This window comes from Chiloscyllium punctatum, chromosome 30 (assembly GCF_047496795.1).
Source record: "Chiloscyllium punctatum isolate Juve2018m chromosome 30, sChiPun1.3, whole genome shotgun sequence".
NCBI lineage: Eukaryota > Metazoa > Chordata > Chondrichthyes > Orectolobiformes > Hemiscylliidae > Chiloscyllium > Chiloscyllium punctatum.
In genome coordinates this window covers 30,580,732-30,606,426 of record NC_092768.1, presented here as the reverse complement: position 1 = coordinate 30,606,426, position 25,695 = coordinate 30,580,732, and the positions used below count along the sequence as shown (strand labels likewise).

Genomic DNA, 25,695 nt, shown 5'->3' with positions numbered 1-25,695 from the left:
GGACCAGCCGCTATCTCTGGACGAGCTGACCAAGGCCCTCGAGTCCTTCGGAAAGAATAAAACTCCCAGAAGCGACGGCTAACCGGTCGAGCTCTATTCCGCTCTGTGGGACTTGATTGGCCAGGACCTGCTGGAGGTGTATGTCAGTATGCTTCAGGCAGGTACCATGAGTGAATCCATGAGGAAAGGCATCATCACCCTCATCTACAAGCGGAAGGGGGAGAGGGAGGAACTCAAAAATTGGAGAACAATCTCACTGTTGAATGCGGATTACAAAATTCTGTCAAAGGTAATCGCCAACCGGGTCAGGTCTGATCTGGGGTCGGTGATCCACCCTGACCAAACCTGTGCTGTACCGGGCAGGAAGATCGCTGAGAGTCTCGCACTCCTCAGGGATACGATCGCCAACGTGCAGGACAGGGGGGTGGACACCTGCCTGATCAGCCTGGACCAGGAGAAAGCCTTTGACAGGATATCACACAGGAATATGAGAGAGGTCCTCTCCAAAATGGGCTTTGGGGAGGGAATCTGCAATTGGATCAGACTGCTCTACACCAGCATTGTCAGTGCAGTCTCAACCAATGGGTGGGAATCAGAGAGCTTCCCAGTCAGATCTGGAGTCAGGCAGGGCTGCCCTCTCTCACCCACCTTGTTTGTGTGCTGCATAGAGCCATTTGCCGATTCCATCAGGAAGGATGCGAGCCTGAGAGGGGTGAGTATTCCTGGCAGTGGGGGCCTGCAGGTTAAGGCCTCCCTGTACATGGATGACGTCGCTGTTTTCTGCTCGGATCCGCTGTCCGTGCACAGACTCGTGTGCATCTGCGACCAGTTCGAACGGGCCTCGGGGGCCAAGGTAAACCGAGGCAAGAGCGAGGCCATGCTCTTCGGGAACTGGGCCGACCAATCCTCGATCCCCTTCACCGTCAGGACTGACCACGTGAAGGTGTTGGATATTTGGTTTGGGGGGCTGAGGCATGCACCAAATCTTGGGAGGAGCGTATCAGCAAAGTGAGGCAGAAACTGGGCAGATGGAAGCTACGGTCGCTCTCCATCGTGGGAAAAAACCTGGTCATCAGGTGTGAGGCACTGTTATTGCTGTTATACGTGGCATAGGTCTGGCCTATCCCCAGAACCTATGCCGCTGCAGTCACCGGGCATCTTCCAGTTTATATGGAGGTCAAAGATGGACCGGTTCGAAGGGCTCGCTGGACAAAGATCTGGGCAACGGGAGAAAAAATACACCCAATGCCACACTCACCCTGATGGCCACCTTTGTGTGTGGCTGCATCAAGCTGTGTGTGGATCCCCGGTACGCAAACACCAAGTGTCACTATGTACTGAGGTTCTACCTGTCCCCGGTGTTGCGAAGGATGGGCCTGGCCTCGCTGCCGCGGAACGCTCCGAGTAGTTGGACCGTTCCGTATCACCTGTCCTTCGTGGAGAAGTTTATGAAGAAAAACACCTTTGACCACAAGTCCATCAGGAAGTGGTCAGCATGTAGCGTCCTTGAGACCCTTTGGGAAAAGGAGAGGGCGGATCCTATCGAGCGGTTCCCTGAGCAGACTGTCAAAGCCATTTGGCAGAATTCCTCATCGCCAGAACTTTCCAACAAGTACCAAGACATGGCTTGGCTGGTGGTGAGAAGGGCTCTGCCTGTGAGATCCTTTATGCACGCCCGGACTCTCTGCCGCACCGCACGCTGCCCTCGAAGTGGCTGCGGGGGGGACGAGACTGTCACACACCTCCTTCTGGAATGTGCCTATGCAGAAGAAGTCTGGAGAGGAATGCAGTGGTGTTTGTCGAGGTTCGTCCCGAGCAGCGCCGTGACGTGGGATTCCGTGCTCTACGGTCTGTTCCCCGGGACTCACACCGAGGCAAACACCAACTGTGCCTGGAGGATCATCAACTCGGTGAAGGACGCTCTCTGGGCGGTCCGAAACCTGTTGATCTTCCAGCTGAAGGAGTTGACCCCGACCGAGTGTTGCAGACTGGCACATTCCAAGGTCCAAGACTACGTGTTGAGGGACGTGCTGAAGCTTGGGGCAGCTGCCGCCAAGGCGCGGTGGGGAAAGACCACCGTGTAAGATCTGCCCACCTAAAGAAGAACAGGGGGCCCACGCAGTCACTTGGGCTCTGCTGACGCCTCAGCTAAATATATGGGTATATGATTGTTAAACGTACAGATCTGTTTATAAAAATGATAAATTCTGATCTCTGTGTGCAAAGAAATGGAATGTTTCCATAAGTGTGGCAAAACCAACTGTACAGATTATCAAAATGCTTTGTGAATATTTTTGAAATTAAAAAAAATGGTGATGGTCAGTTTTGTATCTAGTCCGCAGTTGGAGCTGGTTTAACTCCCTCTGTCCTTTCCTGGCTCACTGTCAAGGTAAATCAGTCTGAACCCTCTCGAATCCCCACATCTCCTGGAGAGTCAGAGACCTTTATCGAAGGTTCCAGATGGTGGGTAATGACCCTCCAATATTCAGTCTCCTGGGCAGTTACCACACAGTCAGTGTATTCCCACTTTCAGGAAGTTCCAGTGTGTATCTTGAACGTTGTCCTGATCAGTCGCTGTGGGCTCGTGTTTAATGGCAGGGATTGTGGAGGGACCAGACATTCAGGGCTGTGGCACCGCTTCCTGGCAAGGTTTTGCTGACCCAATGATCCGGTCTATTACTTGTGTCCAGATTAGGAGAGAAGGAGCTGAAGTAGGAGGCCATTCAGCCTCTGATGCTGTTCTGTTATTGGACACGATCATGGCAAATCAGACTGTGGCCTCAGATATCAGATAAGATCAGCCACATGATCAGATTGAAGTTACCGAGTAAATCAGCCCATTGCAATTCAACCTTCCCGGGGAATTCCTCAGTGTGGGCGTTGTGTCAGGATTTCTGTTTATTTGATTTTACTGTCACAGAATACAATAAAATACAGCATAAAACTTTCATTTGTCACCATGATAATGTACTATTTTGAATAATTTACGAATTAAGGTAAAAAGGAAAGACGGTCAGTCTTGAGCCAGCACGTTACCATCAATGATGGTACCATCAACACTGCCGTCACTGTGCCACCAGTTCACCATCACCTGCACCAACCCAACTAATGTCAGAGCCAGCCAATCTGCAATATGTGTCATTATGTTACCCCTGACATCATAAGATTTTATATTCTGCTCTAACCTTCGATGTGATGCTTTATTAACTGCCTCGATCATAAGTTACTTCACCAGGTTATGCCGATAAAGTCATCAAACATGATTTCCTTTTGACAAAACTATATTTGCTGTGTCTGATTACCTCGAATGTTTCTAAAGTACCCTGTTGTACCACCTTTAAATATTAATTTTAAACATTGTCCCTGTGACAGATGTTAAGCTCAGTGTCAGTTGTTCGGTTTTCTGATTTCTGGCTCCCTCCCTTATTGTGTAAAGGAGTTGTGTTTGCCATTTGATAATTTAAAGGAACCTACCCTAAATCTAATGAGATTTGGGAAATTAAATTTAATGTGTCCACTATCGCACAAGTTAATTCTTTTGAGACCATAGAATGAAATTCATCAGGACCTGGGATTTGTCAGCTCACAGTTCCAACAATTTAATTGACTTTTGTTTGTCATTTGTATAAATGATTTGGATGAGAAGAGAGGAGTCATGAAGAGTAAGTTTGGAGATGACACCAAAACAAATGATATAATGGACCATGAAGAAGGTCATCTAAGATTACAAAGAGATCTTGATCAATTGGGACAATAGTCTGTGGATAAAGTTGGATAAATGTGAGGTCGTGCATTTTGGCAAAACAAACAAGGACTGGACTTATAACAAGGACAGAACGCCCCTGGTGCTCACCTTCCACCCTACAAACCTTCGCATCAACCAAATCATCCACCGACGTTTCCGCCACCTCCAAAAAGACCCCACCACCAGGGATATATTTCCCTCCCCACCCCTTTCTGCCTTCCGCAAAGACCGTTCCCTCCGTGACTACCTGTTCAGGTCCACACCCCCATACGACCCACCCTCCCATTCTGGCACTTTCCCCTGCCACCGTAGGAACTGTAAAACCTGTGCCCACACCTCCTCCCTCACCTCTATCCAAGGCCCCAAAGGAGCCTTCCACATCCATCAAAGTTTCACCTGCACATCCACCAATATCATTTATTGTATCCGTTGCTCCCGATGTGGTCTCCTCTACACTGGGGAGACTGGGCGCCTCCTAGCAGAGCGCTTTAGGGAACATCTCCGAGACACCCGCACCAATCAACCAAACCACCCCGTGGCCCAACATTTCAACTCCCCCTCCCACTCTGCCGAGGACATGGAGGTCCTGGGCCTCCTTCACCGCCACTCCCTCACCACCAGACGCCTGGAGGAAGAACGCCTCATCTTCCGCCTCGGAACACTTCAACCCCAGGGCATCAATGTGGACTTCAACAGCTTCCTCATTTCCCCTTCCCCCACCTCATCTTAGTTTCAAACTTCCAGCTCAGTTACTGTCTCCTTGACTTGTCCGACCTGCCTATCTTCTTTTCCACCTATCCACTCCACCCTCTCCTCCTTGACCTATCACCTTCATCTCCTCCCCCATCACCCATTGTACTCTATGCTACTCTCTCCCCACCCCCACCCTCCTCTAGCTTATCTCTCCATGCTTCAGGCTCACTGCCTTTATTCCTGATGAAGGGCTTTTGCCCGAAACGTTGATTTCGCTGCTCGTTGGATGCTGCCTGAACTGCTGTGCTCTTCCAGCACCACTAATCCAGTATTTGGTTTTCAGCATCTGCAGTCATTGTTTTTACCTTATACAAGTAATGCCAGAGCCCTGGGTAATGTTGAAAAGCACCAATCAGAGGAGGGGCCATACCTAACCTTACATTGCCCAAAGTGCCTGGCCAGGAGATTGACCCTTTTCAGTTGGACACCATTTGGGAAATAGTGATCACAACTTCTTTTGTTTTAAGGTAGCTATGAATAAGGGTAAATTCAGGACCTTAAGGCAAGGCACGAAATTGGGGAAGGCAAATTACAGCCATATTGGGCAGGGGCTAGAGAGTGTAAATTGGGAGGAGGTGTTATCAGACAGGTCCATATTTGGCATTCGGGAGTTGTTTAAAGACCTGCTGGGGAGAGTTCAGAACCAGCATGTTTCTGTAAGGAGGAGAAAGTGCGGACTGTGAATACTGGGGAGTCAGAGTCAAGAAATGTGGTGCTGGAAAAGCACAGCAGGTCAAGCAGCATCCTAGCAGCAGGACGGTCGACATTTCGGACATAAGCCCTTCGTTTCTAAAAGGAAGAACGATAAGGAGACAAGGTAAGGGACCCTTGGATAACGATGGAGTTTGGGAATTTAATCAAAAGGTAAAAAGAAGCATATGTAGGATTTAGGAAGCTATTATCAGACAGGGCCCATGATGAATATATAAAAAAAACAGAAAAGCAGTGAATTAGGAGAGCAAGAAGGGTCCATGAAATGATCTTGGCAAGTAGGGTAAAAGAGAGTCCCAAGGCATTCTGGAGGCACATTAAAAACAGAGGGACAACTAGCAAGAAGGTAGGACCACTCAAGGATAAAGGAGGGAACTTGTGCTTGCAGGCAGAGGACGTGGGTGAGATCCTAAATGAGTACTTTGTGTCAATATTCGCCCAGGAGAAGAATATGAAGATATTGAGATTTGTGTGGAGCATGCTAACATGCGAGAGCATTTTGAGATCAACAAAGAAGTGGTGTTGGGTCTCTCAAAGAGCATTAAGGTGGATAAGTCACCACCACCTAATGGTATCTACCCCAGGTTATTGAGAGAGACAAGAGAGGAGATTGCTAAAGCCTTGACCAAGTTCTTCGTTGAGCAGCTAATGTTGTTCCTCTGTTCAAGAAGGGAAATGGAGATAATCAAGGGAACTATAGAACGGTGTGTCTCTCATCGGTGATTGGGAAGCGATTGGAGAGAATGCTTAGGTGTAAAATTTATCCAACTTTATCCACAGACCCAATTGATCAAGATCTCTTTGTAATCTTAGATGACCTTCTTCATTTTTTTTTAAGATTACTTACAGTGTGGAAACAGGCCCAACAAGTCCACACCGCCCCGCCGAAGCTCAACCCACCCATACCCCTACATCTACCCCGTACCTAACACTTCAGGCCAATTCACCTGACCTGCACTCCACACAGTTAGTCGCCTGAGGCGGGAATTGAACCCGGATCTCTGGCACTGTGAGGCAGCAGGGCTAACCACTGTGCCACCGTGCTGCCCATTCATGGTCCATTATATCATTCATTTTGGTGTCATCTCCAAACTTACTCATCATGACTCCTCTCTTCTCATCCAAATCATTTGTACAAATGACAAACAAAAGTCAAATAAATTGTTGGAACTGTGAACTGACAAGTCCCAGGTCCTGATGAATTTCATTCCAGGTCTCTAAGGAACCAAAGGCGTAGCCATGGGCACACGTATGGGCCCCAGCTATGCCTGTCTCTTTGTTGGCTATGTAGAACAGTTGATCTTCCGTAATTACACCGGCACCAATCCCCACCTCTTCCTCCGCTACATTGATGACTGCATTGGCGCCACCTCGTGCTCCCGCGAGGAGGTTGATCAATTCATCAACTTCACCAACACATTCCACCCTGACCTTAAATTTACCTGGACTATCTCTGACACCTCGCTCCCCTTCCTGGACCTCTCCATCTCTATTAGTGACGACCGACTTGACACTGACATTTTTTACAAACCCACTGACTCCCATAGCTACCTGGATTACACCTCTTCCCACCCTATCTCTTGCAAAAATGCCATCCCGTATTCCCAATTTCTCCGCCTCCGCCGTATCTGCTCCCAGGAGGACCAGTTCCACCATAGGACACACCAGATGGCCTCCTTCTTTAGAGACCGCAATTTCCCTTCCCACGTGGTTAAAGATGCCCTCCAACGCATCTCATCCACATCCCGCACCTCCGCCCTCAGACCCCACCCCTCCAACCGTAACAAGGACAGAACGCCCCTGGTGCTCACCTTCCACCCTACAAACCTTCACATCAACCAAATCATCCACCGACATTTCCGCCACCTCCAAAAAGACCCCACCACCAGGGATATATTTCCCTCCCCACCCCTTTCCGCCTTCCGCAAAGACCGTTCCCTCCGTGACTACCTGGTCAGGTCCACACCCCCCTACGGCCCACCCTCCCATTCTGGCACTTTCCCCTGCCACCGCAGGAACTGTAAAACCTGTGCCCACACCTCCTCCCTCACCTCTATCCAAGGCCCTAAAGGAGCCTTCCACATCCATCAAAGTTTCACCTGCACATCCACCAATATCATTTATTGTATCCGTTGCTCCCGATGTGGTCTCCTCTACAGTGGGGAGACTGGGCGCCTCCTAGCAGAGAGCTTTAGGGAACATCTCCGAGACACCCGCACCAATCAACCAAACCGCCCCGTGGCCCAACATTTCAACTCCCCCTCCCACTCTGCCGAGGACATGGAGGTCCTGGGCCTCCTTCACCGCCACTCCCTCACCACCAGACCCCTGGAGGAAGACGCTTGTCCGACCTGCCTATCTTCTTTTCCACCTATCCACTCCACCCTCTCCTCCTTGACCTATCACCTTCATCTCCTTCCCCATCACCCATTGTACTCTGTGCTACTCTTTCCCCACCCCCACCCTCCTCTAGCTTATCTCTCCATGCTTCAGGCTCGCTGCCTTTATTCCTGATGAAGGGCTTTTGCCCGAAACGTCGATTTCGCTGCTTGTTGGATGCTGCCTGAACTGCTGTGCTGTTCCAGCACCACTAATCCAGTCAAAGGAATTAAATCGAGCGATAGCTGACACATCAGATTTAATTTCCCAAATCTCATTAGATTTAGGGTAAGTTCCTTTAAATTATAAAGTGGCAAGCACAACTCCTTTACACAATAAGGGAGGGAGCCAGAAATCAGATAACTGAGCAACTGACACTGAGCTTAACATCTGTCACAGGGACAATGTTAAAAGTTATGATTAAAGGTGGTGCAACAGGGTACTTTGAGATAATCAGGCAGTGCAAAATATTTCTTTCAAAAGGAAATCATATTTAGCTTCTTTATTGGAGCTACCTGGTGAAGTAACTTATGCTGGAGAAATACAGGAACAAGTAGATGTATTTACATTTCCAGAGGCAATTAATAAAACATCACATCAAAGGTTAGAGCAGAATATAAAATCTTCTGATGTCGTGGGTAACATGGATTGTAGTTTGGCTGGCTAACAGGAAGCAGAGAGTAGAAATAAGTCAGTCTTTTTCAGCTTGGCATAATGTCATTAGTGATGTGCCAATGGGGCCTGAACTCTTTCCAATTGAAATAAATGATATGGACCGAGGGTCAAAGGTATGGTCACTAAGTTTGCTGACATGACAAATATAGTGAGGAAAATGAGTTGTGAAGATGTCATAACTTATCTACATCCTTTTGTATGTTCCTTAAGTGAACGGTCAATGGTTTGGCAAATGGAAAGGTGTGAGATTGTGCAGTTTGACAGAAAGAATAAAAAAGAAGCATATATCTAAATGATGAGATGATGCAGAATTCTGAGATACAGATGGAGTTAAAAAAAAAATCACATAATACCAGGTTACAGTCGAATAGGTTTCTCTGGAAGCTTTCAACGTACTGTTTCTTCATCAGGTGGTTGTGAAGCAAAATCATAAGACACAGAATATGTAGCAACAGGATTGCAGCGTCATGGAATGTAATAGTAAATACATTTACTTTGTGTCTTTCATCTTTTAGAATGATCATGTTAGTTTCAGTTCATTCATATGTAAACCCCAGAACTTTTTTAAAGTTTAAAGTATTCTCAAGATAGTTTTTAACAATAGGTGCCATCTCAGATCAGATAATACAATGAAGCTGTATGGTTAAAGTCTGCCTGTGTCCTAATGTTAGGTCAGACTGATTCTATTTCTAAAGTGGGATTTACAGAATTTTACATGGAGTTATGCAGTTTTTGAGCAAAATAAAATGTAATTCGCAAGTACAAATTCACCCCACACACTTGTATGTGCATGTATGCAGGGGAAACCAAGTGAGTGTGTGCGCATGTGTGTGGGGTGTCTGAGTGTCTGTGAGAGAAGGTGTGTATGTGTGTGAGTGTAATGTGGTATAAGTCTGTTAAAAGGTGTTTGTGGGGGAGGTGTATGTGTGAGCGTATGAGAGAGAGCTTGTGTATGAGAGGGGGTCTGCATGGGTGTGTGGGTCTGTAGATGTGTGCGTGTGCGTGTGCGTGCGATAGGGTCACCTGTAGTGCGACATGAACCCAAGGTCCCATTTGAGGCCATTCCCATGTGGTCTGAACTTGGCCATCAGTCTCTGCTTGGCATTGTTGCCTGTCCTGAAGTCCGCCTTGGAGGATGGTCACCCGAAGGTCCGAGGTCATCTGTCCCGGACCGCTGAAGTGTTCTCCGACTGGGAGGGAACATTCCTGCCTCGTGATTGATGTGTGGTGTCCATTCGTCCATTTCTGCAGTCTCTGTTCGGTCTCGCCAATGTAGCACGCCTCAGGCCATCCTTCCCTGCAGTGTATGAGATTGACAGTGTTGGCGAGTCACATGAGTACCTGCCACGTACATGGTGGGAGGTGTCCCCATGTGTAATGGTGGTATCTGTGTCAACACTCTGATACATCTTATAGCATCTGCTGTGTCAGAGTTGTGTGGTGCTGTCCTGAAGACCAGGCAGTTTGCAGCGTACAATGACCTGTTTGAAGTTTGCTGGTTGTTTAATTATGAGCAGTGGAGGCGTGGAGAAGGTGTTGGCGAGGTGCTCACCACATTGCTAATATGTTGCAGACTGTGAAGAATGTAGCGTCGTTTTTCGGCTCCCAGGAAGTACCTGGCAACAAAGGGTACCCTATCAGTTGCAGTTCATATCTGTCTCCTGAAGAGGCCAATATGCTTCCTCGCTGGAACTGGCAGTTGATGAGTTGAGCATCACACCCCGTTCTTATGAGGGTATCCTTGAGTAATTCCAAGTGACTGTCACATTCCTCCTTATCTGAACAGATCCTGTATATGCGTCGGGCTTGTCCGTAGGGGATGGCTATTTTAATAGGTTTCAAGTGGAAGCTGGAGAAGTGTAACATCGTGAGGTTATCCCTGGGTTTGCGGTAGAGTGAGGTGCTGAGGTGAAAGTGAGGACTGCAGATGCTGGAATTGAGAGTCAAGATTAGAGTCCTGTTGGAAAAGCACAGCAGGTCAGGCAGTATCCGAGGAGCAGGAAAGCTGACGTTTCGGGTGGAAGCCCTTCATCAGGAATGAGCTACTCATTCTTGATGGAGATGCATGTGTCCAAGAAACAGACAGAAGCTAATGAGTAATCCATGGTGAGATTGATGGTGGGATGAAATGTGTTGATGTCACTGTGTAGTTTTATCAGTGACTCCTCGCCATGGGTCCAGAGGAAGGAAATGTTCTTGGTGTATAGTGTTAGTTGGAGGTCCTGCATAGAGAACAAGGCTTGCTCAAATCTGTACATGAAAATGTTGGCATATTGGGCTGCAAACTGGGTCCCCATGGCTGTTCCATGTGCCTGGATGAAGAACTGGCTGTTGAAGGTGAAAATGTGGTCAAGGATGAAGCAGATGAGTTGTAAGATGGTGCTAGGAGATTGGTAGTTGTTGGCGTTGAGCACTGAGAATGTTGCCCTGACGCCGTCATTGTGGGGGATGCTGGTGTAGGTGCTAAAAGGTCAGTTGTGATCAGGAATGAACCCTGTTTGACTGGTCCGTGGGTGCTGAGTTTCTGTAAAGAGTCTGGAGCCTCATCACAGGTGGTGGTGGCGGCGGCGGGGGGGGGGGGGGGGGGGGGGGTGTAGTCCCTTGTACATTGGGTCAGGACACGGCCCCCGCTCACCCCGCCCCGCGACACAGGGAGGAGCAAGGATAACACCTTCCTCCCCTCCGCCGCTCGGCGACCTAGTAAAGGGTCCTTTGTCGACGCCCGCACCGCGGCCCTCGTCGTTGTTATTGGGCAGGTCAGGCCACGGTGCAGGATCGTTAGGGAGTACCGTGGGCCCGTCCTCTGGAGAGGGGCAGCACCACCAGCGCACTGCAGGACTGTCTCTCCCCTCCAAGGGCCAGCACCTCTTCCCCAGAGAGACGGGGGGGGGGATTTATGGGCCTTCCCCTTCCCGCCCGCCTTGGTGGTCATGGGGCCTGAGGCCCCTCCCCCAGCCTTCCCGGAATATGATTGGCTGGGGGAAGACAGGGGGCGTGGCCAGGGTGGGGAGGGTCAGCTGTGTCACTTCCTGCCCTGCCCTGCCCTGCCCTGCCCCGCCCCTAGTTTATCAGGTGAGGGAGGGCGGGCGGGGCAGGGGCCCAGTTCCTTCTCCGGGGCCCGGAGACATGGTTGCTGCGGGAGGTTGGGCAGCAGTGGTCCCCCCGAGGTTAGTGCCAGGGTGTGGCTCGGGCTCGGGCTCCCCCGGGCGAGGTGTTGCAGTGCCTGGGGTGGGCGTCGCAGCCCCAGGGGTTTCTCCATTGGGGTGGGGGGTAGATGTGGGGTCAGTGGGGTCAGGGTCGGGTACGGGTTCGGGGGTTTGGGGGTCAGGGTTCCCATGCCGGGGCGACGCTGGCACGGCCGCAGGGGCATTGTCGTGCCGGGGCGGGGCAGGTCGTGGGCTGGGTGTCGGGGAAGGGGATAGGGTGGTCTCCCCGTGGGCGGGCCTGACGCGTCGCGCCTTCCTGAGTGCCTTCCGGCCAGCTGGACGCTCACCCCCCTCCCTGCCGGAGGCTGGAGGATCGGAAGCCTCCGGCTCAGGCTCCCGTGCCGGGGCCTGTGGTGCTGACTGTGGGGGAGGGGGAGTGGGTGCGGCGGCACCACCGTCAGCCGTTGGCGAGGGCTGGGCGGCCTTCTGGGTGGGGCAGTTTTTTCTGATGTGCCCCACCTCGCGGCACAGGTGGCACCGCACGCCGTCCGCCGTCCAGAAGGCGCGGTAGGCCGCGCCCTCGTGGAGGAGGGTAAAGGAGTCCTCCGTGACCTCCTCCCGGGCCAGGCAAATAAACACCTGGCGTCGGAAGGAGTAGATGTGCCGGAGGGCGGGGTCCTTCAGACCGAGCAGGAGCGGTTGGATCGCTGACCGGATTTCCACCAAGGTGGTGAGGTGGGGGAGAAGGAGCTCGCTGGCAATGAAGGGCGGGACGTTGGAGATCACGACCCTCTGGGCCGTAACCTCCAGAGGGTCGACGGGCAAATGTGTCCCGCCCACAGTGAGCCCCCTCTCCACGGCCAGGTGGACCGCCTGCTCGGTCTTTAGGAAAAATACGGCCTTCCCGTACATTCGGGCCGCAGCGACGATGGCCAGTGGGCCGACCACACTAGCCATGGCCTTGCTGCAGGCCTCGATGGTCATGTTCGGGTGGGGATAGGCCTTGACCCCCAGGCGTTTAGTGAGGTGCCTGAAGGGGGTGTGGTTTGCAGCCGGGGCTGGGACAGCCGAGCCTAAGGCAGCGGCTACCCCGGCGTAGGTGCGGCTGGGCCCCGCGACCTTCGGGCTCGCCATCCTCTGCTGCCGGCTGTTGGGTTCGGCCTCCGGCAGCAGCAGTGGTGGAAGTTGCTGGGAGAGTCCCAAGCAGCGACTGTGAAGACCTGCCTCAGGTGACAACAGCAGTGGAGGCAGGCCTCAGGCGAGTCCCAGGTAGGCCCTCGGTCGCAGCGGTGTGGGGCGGACCTGTTGGGGAGGGTCCCCAAGGCAAGTCCCAGGCAGCCCCAAAATTGAGTCCCAGGCAGCAGATGTAGAGGCAGGCCTCAGGCAACAGCAGTGGTGGAAGGCAGGCCTCCGGCAAGTCCCAGGCAGTTCCTCCAGTCACAGCAGTGGGGGGGGGGGGGGGGCAGGCCTGTTGGGGAGGGTCCCCAAGAAAAGTCCCAGGCAGCCCCAAAACCGAGCCCAAGGCAGCAGCGGTGGAGGTGGGCCTCAGGCAACAGCAGCAGCAGTGGTGGTGGAGGTCCTGGGGAGGGGCCCCAGAGCGAGTCCCAGGTAGCGACGGTGGAGGTAGGCCTCGGGCAGCAGCAGCAGTGGAGGCAGGCCTCTCCTCAGGCAACAACAGCAGCAGCAGCGGTGGTGGAGGTCCTGGGGAGGGGCCCCAAGGCAAGTCCCAGGCAGCAGCAGGGAGGCAGGCCCCAAGCAGCAACAGGGAGAGTCCTCGTACGTGTTCACACACAGAGTCACAGTCCTATACTGAGCCAATTTCTCCAGAAGGGGGAAAGCACCCGAGTGGTCAGTGACAAGCACTGCCCTTCACATCAAAGGGCAATGCTGTGTGATCAAAACAGTGAAGGGGAGGGTAGGGACTAAACCAAAATAGAGTTGGAGGGGGAAATAATGCACCCCACTCCCTGCGGCGCCCACCTCTCCCTGAACAACTCCAGGGTGTTGGTGGAGATCCTGGCTCTAACGTAACCGTGGAAGAGGGGCATGCAGTCGACCCTAATGACCCCCTCCACGGTCGCCTGTTGATTTTTTTTTTCTTTTTTTTTCTACCGCCTAACTGCGGTAGTGCTTATTTTTTCCCCAGCACCCATGGTGTGTGTGTGCAGGTGTGAGACACAGTGAAAGACACAAAGTGTACGAATCTTCATTCAATTTCCACCACCAGGAAGATATGAAAAACACCTGAGTGGCCAGTGACAAGCACTGCCCTTCAAACCACAGGGCAATGCTGTGTGATCAAAACAGTGAAGGGGAGGGTAGGGACTAAATCAAAATAGAGTTGGAGGGGGAAATAATACACTCCACTCCCTGCGGCGCCCACCTCTCCCTGAACAACTCCAGGGTGTTGGTGGAGATCCTGGCTCTAATGTAACCGTGGAAGAGGGGCATGCAGTCGACCCTAATGACCCCCTCCACGGTCGCTTGTTGAAATTGGTCAGCCAGGGTTTCTGATTGGCCCAGGTTAACAATCCCAGTCAAGGATCTTGTTGTCAACGAGGTCCACCTAATTCCAATCACTACGCTGATACAATGTTATGGCTAATTGTGTGGGAGGAGGGAGGCTATGCTTCAGTTATACAGGGCATTGGTAAGACCGTATCGAGACGACTGTGTTCAGTGCTAATCACCATACTTGTCATGAATGTTAATATAGAAGGCAGCTCAGAGAACGCTTTCCAGACCAATATCTGGAGTGAGCTCATTGCCTTATGAGGAAAGGCTCGATAGACCAGGCCTGTATCCTCTGGAAGAAAGTGAGGACTGCAGATGCTGGAGATCAAAGTCGAGAGTGTGGTGCTGGAAAAACACGGCAGGTCAGGCAGCATCCAAGGAGCAGGAGAATCAACGTTTTGGTAAGAGCCCTTCATCAGGAATGAGGCTTGGGAACCTCAGGGGTGGAGAGATCAATGGGAGGGGATGGGGTGGGGCTGGGAGTAAGATAGCTGAGAATGTGACAGGGAGATGGAGGTAGCAGTAATGGTGATAGGTCAGAGAGGGGGGTGCGGATAGATAGGAAAGAAGATGGACAGGTAGGACAGGTCATGAGGGCAGTGCTTAACTGGAAGGTTGGGACTGGGATAAGGTGGGGGAGAGGAAATGAGGAAACGGGTGAACTCCACATTGATGCCATGTGGTTGGAAGGTCCCAAGGTGGAAGATGAGGTGTTCTTCCTCCAGGCATCGGATGGTTAGAGGGTGGCGATGGCGGAGGTCCAGGATTTGCATGTCCTTGGCGGAGTGGGAATGGGAGTTGAAGTGTTCGGCCACAGGGTGGTGGGTTTGGTTGGTGTGGGTGTCCCGGAGATGTTCTCTGAAGGGCTCTGCAAGTCGGCATCCTGTCTCCCCGATGTAGAGAAGACCTCATTGATCTTTTTATTTCAAACTGCCGCTGGGACATTGATCACCTTAACCTGTCAACCCCCCCCACCCCCTCCACCCCCCCCCCCACCCCAACTTCTCACCCTCGCAACACATAGTCCTCCACTCCCTCCGTTCCAACCTCAACTTCACCATCAAACCAGTGGATAAAGGGGGTGCAGTGGTAGTTTTGGCACACTGACCTCTACACCGCTGAAGCCAGGCGCCAATTCAAAGACATCTCCTCCTACTGCCCCCTTGACCATGAGCTCACCTCCCAACACCAAACCATCATCTGACAGACCATGCACTACCTCATCACCTCAGAGGACCTCTCACTCACAGTTTACAACCTCAAGGTTCGGGAACCCTGCACCTCGTGGTTCTGACTCCTACCCAAGATCAACAAACCTGACGACCCTGGCCGACCCATCGTCTCGGCCTGCTCCTGTTCCACCGAACTAACCTCCACCAACCTTGATATTGTCCTATCCCGCCGGTCCAGAAACATTCGGGACACCACCCATGCTCTCTGCCTCCTATAGGACATTCGTATCCCTGGCCCCCAATGCCTCATCTTCACCATGGACATCCGGTCCCTATACACCTCCATCTGTCATGACCAGGGCCTCCAGACCCTCCATTCTTCCTCTCCCAACGTCCCCACCAGTACCGCTTCGCTGACACTCACATTTGTTTGGCTGAACTCGTCCTCACCCTCAATAATTTCTCCTTTGAATCCTCCCACTTCCTCCAGATGAAAAGGGGTAGCCATGGGCACCCACATGCGCCCCAGCTGTGCCGGTCTCTTTGTTGTTTAGGTGGAATAGTCTATCTTCCACAGTTCCACCGGCACCGCTCCCAATGTTGCCTCCGCTACGTTGATGGTTGCACTGGCGCCACCTTGTGTTCCCATGAGGGGGTTGAACAGTTCATCAACTTCACCAACACATTCCACTCTGACCTGAAGTTCACCAGGACCATCTCAGACACCTCCCTCCTCTTCTTAGATCTCTCCAACTCCATCAACAGTGACTGACTCAACACAAACATCTTCTACAAACCCACTGACTCCCACCTCTACCTGGACTACACCACCTCCCACCCTACCTCCTGTAAAATTGCTATCCTGTATTCCCAATTCCTCCGCCTCCTGCTCCCAGGAGAACCAGTTCTACCACAGAACACACCAGATGGCCTCCTTCTTCAATGACCACAATTTCCCCTCCCACATGGTTGATGATGCCCTCTGGGGCACTTCCTGTACCTCTGCCCTCCAACTGCAACAAGGATAGAGCCCCCTGGTCCTCACCTTCCATCCTGTACACATCACATCATCCTCCGTATACATCACATCATCCTCTGCCATTTCCGCCACCTGCAAACACACCCCACCGCAGAGATATATTTCCATCCCCACCCCTACCCGCTTTTCGTAAAGACAATTCCCTTTGGACTCTGTTGTCAGGTACACGCCCCCGACCAACCCACCCTCTCCTTCACCAGGATTGCAAAACCTGCACCCACATCTCCCCCCTCACCTCCGTCCAATGCCCCAAATGAGCCTTCCACGTCCATCAGAGCTTTACCTGCACTTCCACACATGTCATTTACTATATCTGTTGCTCCCAATGTGGTCTCCTCTACACTGGGGAGACAGGGTGCCTACTACTTGCAGAGGACTTTAGAGAACATCTTGGGGACACCTGCACCAACCAACCCCACCACCTCGTGGCCGAACACTTCAACTCCCCCTCCCACTCCGCCGAGGACATGCAAGTCCTGGGCCTCCTCCATCGCCACACCCAAACCACCTGACACCTGGAGGAAGAGCGCCTCATCTTTCGCTTTGGGACCCTCCAACCTCACAGCATCAATGTGGTCTTCACCAATTTCCGCATTTCCCCTTGCCACACCTTACCCCAGTTCCAACCTTCCAGCTCAGCACCATCCTTCCTGCCCATCATCTTTCCCACCTATCCCCTCCACCCTCCTCTCTGTCCTATCACCATTACGCCCACCTCCATCCACCTATTACACTCTCAGTTACCTTCTCCCCAAGCTCCACCCCCCTCCCATTGATCTCTCCACCCTCTGAGGCTCCCAGCCTCATTCCTGATGAAGGGCTCTTACCCGAAACGTCCATTCTCCTGCTCCTTGGATGCTGCCTGACCTGATGTGTTTTTTCAGCACCACACTCTCGACCCCGAATTCTATGGAGTTGAGTGATGTAATTGAAAGATAGGTTCTTGAGGGGACTTGGCTGGGTGGGTGTTAAAAGGATGGTTCCTCAGATGGAGCAAGTGCAAAAGGCCGAATGGCCTCATCTTGTTCCTTGTTCATAGCCATTAATTCCAGGTTTCTGAATTACATCTAAATTTTATCATTTGCACTGTTGAAATTCAAACCCAAGTCCCACTGCATTCGCTAGAGTCTGTGGATTATTATCCAGTCAGGGTTTGAAGACTTTGGGAATCTTCTTTTATTGTTATCTGTTTAAGTGTCCACTAGCATTTCCAACAGGATGTGGTCAGAGTTTGGATTTGATCTGTTGGTTATGGGATCACTTCAATCTGTCTCAGGCTGTTTAGCGTATCAGTTCTCTTGCAGCATTACTTCCTCAGGCTGACATCTCCTATTTGTAAATGATCTTGGCAGATCTCTTTAAAACTAGGGTCACTCCTCCAGTCCAGTGGGGATTGGCTGGGCCAGGAGCTCACAGATTGTGGTCATATGTAGTTTAATGACGGCTGATGGCTACATCTCCTCATGGAAGCCCAGGTTGAGTTGCTAGATCTGTCAGGGCCACACAACAGAGATTCCCCGAATCATAGAGATGTACAGCATAGATCATGGCATCCAGATATACGAGATAAATCTAGTCCCATTTGCCAACATTTGGCCAATATCACTCTAAACCGTTGCTCTTCATATATGCATCCAGATGCCCTTTAAACATAATTGCACCCACCTCTACCACTCCCTCTGGCAGCTCATTCCATACATACACCACCCTGTGGGTGAAGAAATTGCCCCTTTGATCCCTTTTAAACCTTTCCCCTCTCACCTTACACCTGTGCTGTCTAATTTTGGATTCCCCACCCTGGGAAAAAGACTTTGTCTGTTTACCCTATCCATGTCCCTCATGATTTTACAAACCTCTATAAGATCACCCCTCAGCCTCTGATATTCCAGGGAAAACAGCCCCTCCCTATAGGACAAAGGGTAACTAAGGAGAGAATAGGGTCCCTCAAAGGTCAGCAGGGCGGCCTTTGTGTGGAGCCGCAGGAGATGGGGGAAGATACTAAACGAGTATTTCGCATCAGTATTTACTGTGAAAAAGGACATGGAAGATACAGAATGTAGGGAAATAGATGGTGACATCTTGAAAAATGTCCATATTACAGAGGAGGAAGTGCTGGATGTCTTGAAATGCAAAAAAGTGGATAAAACCTCACGACCTGATCAGGTGTACCCCTAGAACTCTGTGGGAAGCTAGGGAAGTGATTGCCGGGCCTCTTACTGAGATATTGTTATCATCGATAGTCACAGGTGAGGTGCCGGAAGACTGGAGGTTGGCGAACATGGTGCCACTGTTTAAGAAAGGTGGTAAGGACAAGCCAGGGAACTAAAGACTGGTGAGCCTGACTTCGGTGGTGGGCAAGTTGTTGGAGGGAATCCTGAGGGACAGGATGTACATATATTTGGAAAGGCAAGGACTGATTAGGGATAGTCAACATTGCTTTGTGCATGGGAAATCATGTCTCACAAACTTGATTGAGTTTTCTGAATAAGTAACAAAGAGGATTGATGAGGGCAGAGCGGTAGACGTGATCTATGTGGACTTCAGTAAGGCATTTGACAAGGTTCCCCATGGGAGACTGATGAGCAAGGTTAGATCTCATGGAATACAGGGAGAACTAACCGTTTGGATACAGAACTGGCTCAAAGGTAGAAGACAGAGGGTGGTGATGGAGGGTTGTTTTTCAGACTGGAGGCCTGGGACCAGTGGAGTGCCACAAGGATCGGTACTGGGTCCTCTACTTTTCATCATTTATATAAATGATTTGGATGCAAGTATAAGAGGTACAGTTAGTAAGTTTACAGATGACACCAAAATTGGAGGTGTAGTGGACAGCGAAGAAGGTTACCTCAGATTGCAATGGGATCTTGATCAGATGGGACAGTGGATTGAGAAGTGGTAGATGGAGTTTAATTTAGATAAATGTGAGGTGCTACATTTTGGAAAAGCAAATCTTAGCAGGACTTATACACTATATAATGGTGAGCTCCTCGGGAGTGTTGCTGAACAAACAGACCTTGGAGTGCAGGTCCATAGCTCCTTGAAAGTGGAGTCCCAGGTTTGAGCTATATAATCATAGAGTCATAGAGATGTACAGCATGGAAACAGACAGGACAATGAAGAAGGCGTTTGGTTTGCTTTCCTTTATTGGTCAGAGTATTGAGTACAGGAGTTGGGAGGTCATGTTGCGGTTGTACAGGACATTGGTTAGGCTAATGTTGGAATATTGCATGCAACTCTGGTCTTCTTCCTATCAGAAAGAAGTTGTGAAACTTGAAAGGGTTCAGAAAAGATTTACAAGGATGTTGCCTGTGTGGAGAATTTGAGCTCTTGGGAGAGGTTGATTAGGCGAGGGTTTTTTTCCCTGGAGCACTGGAGGCTGAGGGGTGACCTTATAGAGGTTTACAAAATCATGAGGGGCATGGATAGGATAAATAAACAAAGACTTTTCACTGGGTTGGGGGGGAGTCCAGAACTAGAGGGCCAAGGTTTAGGGTGAGAGGGGAAAGATATAAAGGGGCAACTTTTTCATGCAGAGGGTGGTACGAGTATGGAATGAGCTGCCAGAGGATGTGGTGGAGGCTGGTACAATTGCAACAGTTAAAAGGCATCTGGATGGGTATATGAGTAGGAAGGGTTTGGAGGGATATGGCCCGGGTGCTGGCAGGTGGGACTGGATTGGGTTGGGATTACTGGTCGGCATAGATGGGTTGGACTGAAGGGTCTGCTTCCGTGCTGTACATCTCTATGACTCTTTGACTCTATAGCTCAAACCCCTATAAGGTAATCCCTCAGCCTCTGACGCTCCAGGGAAAACAGCCACCCCATAGCTCAAACATTCAAGCATTGCCAACATCTTTGTTAATCTTTCAAGTTTCACAACATTCTTCTTTTAGCCTGGAGTCCAGAATTGCACACTGTATATCTTTTCGACTGTGGGAGGAAACTGGAGCACCCACAGTAAACCCACGCAGACACGGGGAGAATGTGCAAACTCCATACAGACAGTCACCCGAGGCCAGAATCAAACCCGGATCCCTAGTGCTGTGAGGCAGCAGTGCTAAACACTGAGCCACCGTGCTGACTCGCGGTCTCTGGATTAAAAATCCAGTAATAACACCACTAGGCCATTGCACTGAGCAATAAAGGAAAGCATACCAAATACCTTCTTTCCTGTCCTAACTACCTGTAACCCCACTCTCAAGGAGCTATGAATCAAGGTCTCTTTATTCAGTAACATTCCTCAGGACCTTACCATTGGGTCCTGCCCTGATTTGCTTTTCCAAAATGCAGGACCTCACATTTATCTAAATTCAACTCCATCTGCCACTCCTCAGCCCATTGGCCCATCCGATCAAGATTCTGTTGTAATCTGAGGTAACCTTCTTCCCTGACCAGCATACCTCCAATTTTGGTGAAATCTGCAAACTTACTAACTATACCTCCTATGTTCACATCCAGATTACTGAGATAAATGGCGAAAAGCAGTGGAGCCAGCACCAATCCTTGTGGCATTCCACTGGTCACATGCCTCCAGTCTGAAAAGCAACCCTCCAGCACCACCCTCTGTCTTCTACCTTCAAGCCAGTTTTGTATCCAAATGGCTGGATCTCCCTATATCCCATGAGATCTAACCTTGCTAACCAGTCTCCCATAGGAAACCTTGTCAAATGCCTGACTGAAGTCCATATGGATCACATCCACTGCTCTGCCCTCATCAATCCCCTTTGTTACTTCTTCAAAAAATTCAATCAAGTTAGTGAGACCTGTTTTCCCACGCATAAAGGATGGCTATCCCTAAACAGAACTTGCCTTTCCAAATACATGTAAATTCTGTCCCTCAGGATTCCCTCCAACAACTTGCGCACCACCGACATCAGGCTCACTGGTCTTTCATTCCCTGGTTGTTCCTTACACCTTTTTAAAACAGTTCGTATCATATCAGCCAACCTTCAGTCTTCCGGCACCTCACCTGTGACTATTGATGATAAAAATACCTCAGCAAGTGGCCCAGCAATCACTTCCTTAACTTCCCACAGAGTTCTAGGGTATACCTGATCAGTTCTCAGAGATTTATCTATGTTTATGTATCTTAAACCATCCAACACCTCCTCTACTGTAATATGGATATTTTTCAAGATGTTGTCTTTTACCTGAACAGGAATATACTGTCCCTGGACTCTCGTTATCTCATTTTTAAATGTTTCCCATTTTCCATTTGTCTCTTTACCTGCAAATATCTGGTCTAAATCAACTTCTAACACCTTCAAAATTGACTTTCCTTCGAACTTTGACAATTACATCTGATCTATCCTTTTCCTTCACTCTTTTAAAACTAATAGAATTATGATCAATAGCCCCAAAGTGTTCCCTCACTGACACCTCAGTCACCTGCCCTGCCTTGTTTCCCAAGAGTAAGGCAGGTTTGTCATCTTCTCTGGTAGGTACATCCACACACTGAATCAAAACATTTTCTTGAACACACTTAATAAATTCCTCTTCATCCAAGTCTTTAGCTCTATGGCAGTCCCAGTCTACGCTTGGAAAGTTAAAATCCCCTACCATAACCACCCTACTATTCTTACAGCTAACTGAGATCTCCTTATTAATTTATTTCGCAATTTCCTGCTGACTATTGAGGGGGAGGGGGGTCCATAGTACAATCCTAATCAAATGGTCATCCCTTTCTTATTTCTCAGTTCCACCCAAATAACTTTCCTGATGTATTCCTAGGAATATCCTCTGTAAGTGTAGCCATAATGTTGTCCCTTATCAAAAACACCACTCTTTCTCCTCTCTTGCAGCCCCCTCCCCTTCTATCCATCCTATAGCACTAATACCCTGGAACATAAAGCTGTCAGTCCTGCTCATCCCTGAGCCACATCTCTGTCGTTGCTGTATTCCAATCCCATGTTCCCAGCCATGCCCTGAGTTCGTCTGCTTTCCCTGTTAGGCCTCTTGCATTGAAACAAATGCAGTTTCATTTATCAGTCCTACCTCTGCTGTTTTCCTACCTGCCCTGACTTGCTCCTCTTCCCAACGGCACCAGTCTCAGATTGGATCTCTTTCCTCACTATCTCCTTGGGTTGCACCCCCTGACCTTACTAGTTTAAATCCTCCTGAGCAGCTCGAGCAAATCTCCCTGACAGTATATTAGTTCCCTTCCAATTCAGGTGCAATCTGTCCTTCTTGTACAGGTCACTTCTACCCCAGAAAAATGTGAACCTTTCTCCCTTGCACTTGTTCCTTAACCACCCATCCATCTGCTCTATCCCTTATTCCTATTGTCACCAGTTCATGGCACTGAAAGTCATGCAGATATGACAATCCTCAAGAACCTTTTTTCAAAAATTCTGGCCTAACTTCCTAGATTCTCTCCTCAGAATCTCATCCTTTTCTCTTCCTATGTTGTTAGTTCTAATATGTACAACAACCTCCTGCTGGTCCATCTCCCCTTTGAGAATATTCTGCACTCTTTCCCAGGTATTCTTGATACTAGTAGCAGGGGGGCAAGGCACCATTCTGATTTCTTGTTGTTGGCTGCAGAAAAGTCTACCTGTGCGTCTGACTAGAGAGTCCCCGATCACAATCGATTGCTTGGAATCTGACGTACCCCTTTTTACATTAGAATCAGTTTCGGTCAGGAACATTATTGTATCCGTTGCTCCCGATGTGGTCTCCTCTACATTGGGGAGACTGGGCGCCTCCTAGCAGAGCGCTTTAGGGAACATCTCCGGGACACCCGCACCAATCAACCACTCCGCCCCGTGGCCCAACATTTCAACTCCCCCTCCCACTCTGCCGAGGACATGGAGGTCCTGGGCCTCCTTCACCGCCGCTCCCTCACCACCAGACGCCTGGAGGAAGAACGCCTCATCTTCCGCCTCGGAACACTTCAACCCCAGGGCATCAATGTGGACTTCAACAGTTTCCTCATTTCCCCTTCCCCCACCTCACCCTAGTTCTAAACTTCCAGCTCAGTAACTGTCCCCATGACTTGTCCGGCCTTGTCTATCTCCTTTTCCACCTATCCACTCCACCCTCTCCTTCTTGACCTATCACCTTCATCCCTTCCCTCATTCACCCATTGTACTCTATGCTACTCTCTCCCCACCCCCACCCTCCTCTAGCTTATCTCTCCACGCTTCAGGCTCACTGCCTTTATTCCTGATGAAGGGCTTTTGCCCGAAACATCGATTTCGAAGCTACTTGGATGCTGCCTGAACTGCTGTGCTCTTCCAGCACCACTAATCCAGAATCTGGTTTCCAGCACCTGCAGTCATTGTTTTTACCCCATGGTTGTTCATGTTACATTCCATTGCCCCCCTCCATTTTCCAAAACAGTGTACTTGTTTGAGAAGGGGTTAACCACAGGAGACTCCTGCACTCCCTCGCTCCCTCTCCTACCTTTCCTGGAGCTGACTGTGTGCAGCTTTTCCTCCCTTCCTCTGACTGCCGTCCATCACACCCCCCTGGATCCTGTACATTCCTCATTACCTCTCACTGCCATCATTCACACACCACCCCACCCCCCCCCACCCCCCCCCACCACTCCCGGCTCCTGTACATTCCTCATTGCCTCTCAGTGCCATCCATCACCCCCCCCCCCCACTTACTCCTCCCCCGGCTCCTGTACATTCCTCATTGCCTCTCACTGCTGCTCCAACCGATCCATGCAATTTGATAGGGTTCACAACCAAACAGACTTCCTGCAGACATCGTTATCAGTAACATGGAAACTCTCCCTTATCTCTCACATCTGACAGGAAAAGCACATCATTTGACTGAAGGCCAGCGCTGCTCCTTAACAATCCACAGAGCCAGAAAATAGCACAGTCCTCCTGCTCGAAATAAAAACATTAATCCATGCTGACTTCATACCTATGTTTTATATTTTTAAAGTTTAATCAAGAGACAATTCTCAATCAAACATAGAATCAAAGAAGAACCCACTCTACTTATTGTTGTAGCTTTACAAAATAGACAGTAAGGTGACACTTTAAAAAGTCTCTGAGCTGCTTCCCTCCTGTGAGCTCTGCCATACAGGTTTCTCCAAAGTTAGCTGTGAATATCACTGTTTGTTCATTTTTTTTTTGACAAACTCTGGTGTCCAGAAAAATCTTGAAATCAAAGAGCTGAGGCAGTAGCTGTGCAGATTCACTGCCGTGTCAGTCAGTCATGTAGGTTTCCTTCTCTGTCTGAATAACTTCCCATGTGGTCACTACCTTTGGCTGCCTTCCTCCTTTTTTTAAAGTGCCATTGTTTTGATCTTTTTTTTGTCCCAGAGTTCCAAAACAATGCAGCAGCTTATAAAACAGTAATTACAGCTCTTCGAATTTGAGAAAATCAGCTCTGACACAGAAAATACCTCAAAAAGGGAACAGCTCTTACAGCCACAATTTTTTTCTAGTCTTTCATCTTGGATGAACATATGGAGGACATCATCAATGTGAAGGTGGATATGGCATAGCCCATCGATGGCATCAACATCTTTCATATTCTCTCAGGAGCAGCATCTTGCACAATTTATTTCTTATGGTGATTTGCAATCCCACTCAATTTTCTCCAACATGTCAGGGCACTGACCACATTGCCTGTTGTTCCTGGTTTGTAAAAGTCTATGCTCTGATTTGAGTTTATATGACTTTGTATGACAGGTATTGAGCTGCAATCTTCAATTACCGGTGACACTGGATTGGATCGTGTGACACCATGAGTCACAGAGAAACAGTGGTGATAAAGCAGGCAACTTTGGGTCGTCCTTTCCAACTGGGAATGCTGTACGACTGCCGATCCGACTGTCTGATCCCAGGTAACACAATCTAACTAACTGTAGAGCAATCGACACTGATCTCTATCAGATCATGTGATCCACACCTTGTGATTTCCCAGTGTACACGATAAGATTCACGTGATCCTCAGAATTTTGTTTCAACTCTATCGTGTCATTGTTGAATTTTGGAACAGGTAAAACGCAAATAAAACATATGGAAACTATATTACCTGCTGCGCACAGTACATATTTTCCTCCTTTTAATTCACCATGTTCCTATCAATATTACTGTAATTTGAATTGTTCTTTCTGTAGGGATCACACTGTGGGAATTAGAGAAATTGCAACCTCATGTACGATCTCAGCGTAACACCGAGTTTCATATCATTGCATCTGACTCCACTGATACAAAAGCCTCTGCACTGAATGTGGATGGATCATTGAAAGCAAGTTTCTTGTGCGGCTTGGTGGAAGTGGCAGGATCAGCGAAATATCTCAATAACACAAAGAGATCGAGGCAACAAGCCCGAGTGACCCTTCAGTATCGAACAACAACCAGGTTTGAGCAGCTGACAATGAGCCACTTGGGGCTGCAGAATATAACCCACCCGAATGTGTTTGATGAGGGGACAGCAACTCACGTGGTTACAGCAGTGCTGTACGGGGCTCAGGCTTTCTTTGTGTTTGATCAAGAGGTCTCTGTAACAGAGAACCTACAGGACATTCAGGGTCACCTTAAGGGGATAGTTAACATGATTCCGACTATTGCAATCGAGGGTCAGGTCTCCCTA

General features: G+C 49.7%; 1 pseudogene; it reads left to right on the top strand.

Annotated features, from left to right (window-relative positions):
- The window catches only part of LOC140455543 (class I histocompatibility antigen, F10 alpha chain-like), an 83,726-nt pseudogene extending 58,879 nt beyond the window's left edge, over positions 1 to 24,847 (top strand).
- The last annotated feature ends 848 nt before the right edge of the window (positions 24,848 to 25,695 follow it).